The following is a 2,623-nucleotide window of genomic DNA, read 5'->3' as shown; positions in this document are numbered from 1 at the left end:
GTTGAGAGTACGCCTGCCGATGCAAGGGACACGGGTTCATGCCCCGGTCTGGGAGGATCCCACATGCCGCGGAGCGGCTGGGCCCGTGAGCCGTGGCCGCTGAGCCTGCCCGTCCGGAGCCTGTGCTCCACAACGGGAGAGGCCACAACAATGAGAGGCCCGCGTACCGCAAAAAAAAAAAAAAAAAAAAAAGTTATTGGGGGCGAGGCTGCGGCGCACAGATCAAGGATTGAAGAATGTCCTGAGTTCCCTTGGGGACAGTACTCCTGAGGAACGTCATCCGGCACATAGACGCTCACAATAAGGCTCAGGAGGAATCAGATATGTGGAAAACAAGAGAACTGGAGAAACAGATGGAAGATGCATACCGGGGGACCAAAAGGAAAATGTTACCCAGCAGTTCAAGCCGGATGCGTAGTGATGGTTTTGATGAAGAAAGTCAAAAGAGACTATTGGGGGCCAAAGAATGAAATTTCTGGGGCACTGGATGATGATTTTCTTAAGCCTAAATCCTGGAACAAGAAGTTACATGATTATGAAGCTAACATGCCAGACAGATGGGGTCACAGTGGATATAAAGAGTTATACCCTGAAGAATTTGAAACAGTAGTGATCAGCAAGATATTACCAATGGGAAAAAAACATCTCCCCAGGTAAAAATCATCTACCCATGAATCTCACAAACACAAGAAGTCAAAGAAATCCCACAAAAAAAAGCAGAAAAAAATGTCACACAAAAAACAGAAGAAAAGCAAAAAGGAAGCCACAGATATAACGGCAGATTCCTCAAGCGTGTCCTCAGAAGAAACTGGGGCTTTTAGTACCAGGAAAAGGAAACAGCCACATAAGCGCAAGAAAAAATCCAGGAAAAAGTCTCTCAAGAAATCTGCTTTATTCTTAGAGGCAGAAAGTGACACTTCCCAGTCAGATGATTCTGCATCGGTCAGTTCTGAGGAAAGTGAGGAAAGAGACACAAAGAAAACCAAAAGGAAAAAGAGAGATTTAAAAAGCCCACATCCCTATAGTTAACAATGAAATACAGGAGAGGACAAACAAACACACAAATTGGAAAGTGGCTACAGATGGAAGGTCTGCCGAGAGTTCAGAGGATGACTTAATGAGAAAGAAACATTCTTGTTTCCTGCATGACTCTGGATATTTACAGCTCTTACATCTTGGGGATTTGCCAGTGACCCTATTGCTCAGCACAGGGGGCCTGAGGTCAGAGCTGTCCTGTGCCATCTATGTACATTCTGACAGACTTCTTGTCTTCTATTTTGGCCTGTTAAACTTGATCCTCTAATTGTTAATAGGGAATCTGTTATTTTGTTACGAAGGTTTCTTGAAGACATTATTATTTTCTTTTTTTTTGTACTTAATCACATTTAGTGTAGAGTGCATATGCAGCCAATTAAAGGACCCAGAAAGCTGAATCCAATAATGACCTGGGTATACCAACTGGAATGTTGAGTTTGGGGAAAGCAAGGGCTGGGGTCAAGAGATGGATTGGAACTAGTGCTGAATACAATGATATGATAAGGGAACATCGTGTTGCTCTTGTCTGTTTACATAGTAGGTGCCACAACTTGACTTTGTCTTTAGCCTTGGTGCTTTGACCTTTCTGTATTTCGACCCCACAGGTGTGGTCCAGTTTACTTAATGAGGAAATGAGCATAAGAACATTTTCTATTCATGATAACATCCATAGACAGCTGTTATTGGAAGAGACTAGGAGTTTTTGTCAAATTTCCCTGCTGGACAGGGTCTGTGGCTACACTCAGTATATCCCTCAACATGGTAATTGGATCATAAAAGGTTTTCTAGTTCCATTGTTCATTGCCTAAATGGACTTGTGTTCAGAATTATTTCTTCAGTTGTCTTAGGTTAAGTTCTCAACCAAATGAGGAAGAATTAGGCATTAGTTGTGCTAATGGTGCTCTGAACAGGATTCAGGGCAGCAACAGCTATTTAAGTGTTGTCTTCCTTGTTCATTTCTTAATCTGTTAATGAACTTTAGATTTTTCCTGAAACTAGGTTGAATCAGTTCCAAAATGAAACAGGCTTCTCGGGGACATATCCATTTCTTCCTAGTCTGCCTTTGGATTAAAGCACCAAGCAGAGACCTTGTTACTTCCCTTTGCCATATACTGTGATCCCTACTATGTTAATTCTTAAGAAACCAAAATATCACTGGAAGAAGGCTGGCAGAACACAAGTGAATTTTTTTCATTAAGGCAGGTCAAGTGACATTGTTTTTTTCTTGGTTGTCACTTCATGGGTGGAGTAAAAAGCTTGAGAGCTCAGACTTTTGGTCTTGGTTCTGCCATTCATTGGTTATGAGGTCCAGAGCAGGTAAGTCAACCTCCCTGGCCTTACTTTCCCTGTGTGTAATACAGAAATACTTCATGGTAGCATGACAGTGTACGACACTAGCAATAGCCTATAACTATGACCACATTCCACGAGGTGGTAATATTTTGCAGTTCTAAACTATTAAATTTGTTCTCTTTACAGAACAGATTTCCAATAAAATGCTTAGTCATAAAATTAAAAAAATTTTTTTTAAGTTATTGGGATTTGTAAGACAGAGACATCAGAGCACTGAATCAAGAGCGGGGCCTAT

At 41.6% G+C, this 2,623-nt stretch overlaps 1 pseudogene; it reads left to right on the top strand.

The window, feature by feature from the left end:
• Positions 1-236: 236 nt before the first annotated feature.
• LOC132486871 (uncharacterized protein NKAPD1-like) lies at positions 237-1,303 on the top strand (annotated as a pseudogene).
• The last annotated feature ends 1,320 nt before the right edge of the window (positions 1,304-2,623 follow it).

The sequence above is a fragment of the Mesoplodon densirostris genome, chromosome 3 (genome assembly GCF_025265405.1).
Source record: "Mesoplodon densirostris isolate mMesDen1 chromosome 3, mMesDen1 primary haplotype, whole genome shotgun sequence".
NCBI lineage: Eukaryota > Metazoa > Chordata > Mammalia > Artiodactyla > Ziphiidae > Mesoplodon > Mesoplodon densirostris.
Note: the sequence above shows the minus strand (reverse complement) of the source record. Positions and strands in the feature narration are given on the sequence as shown.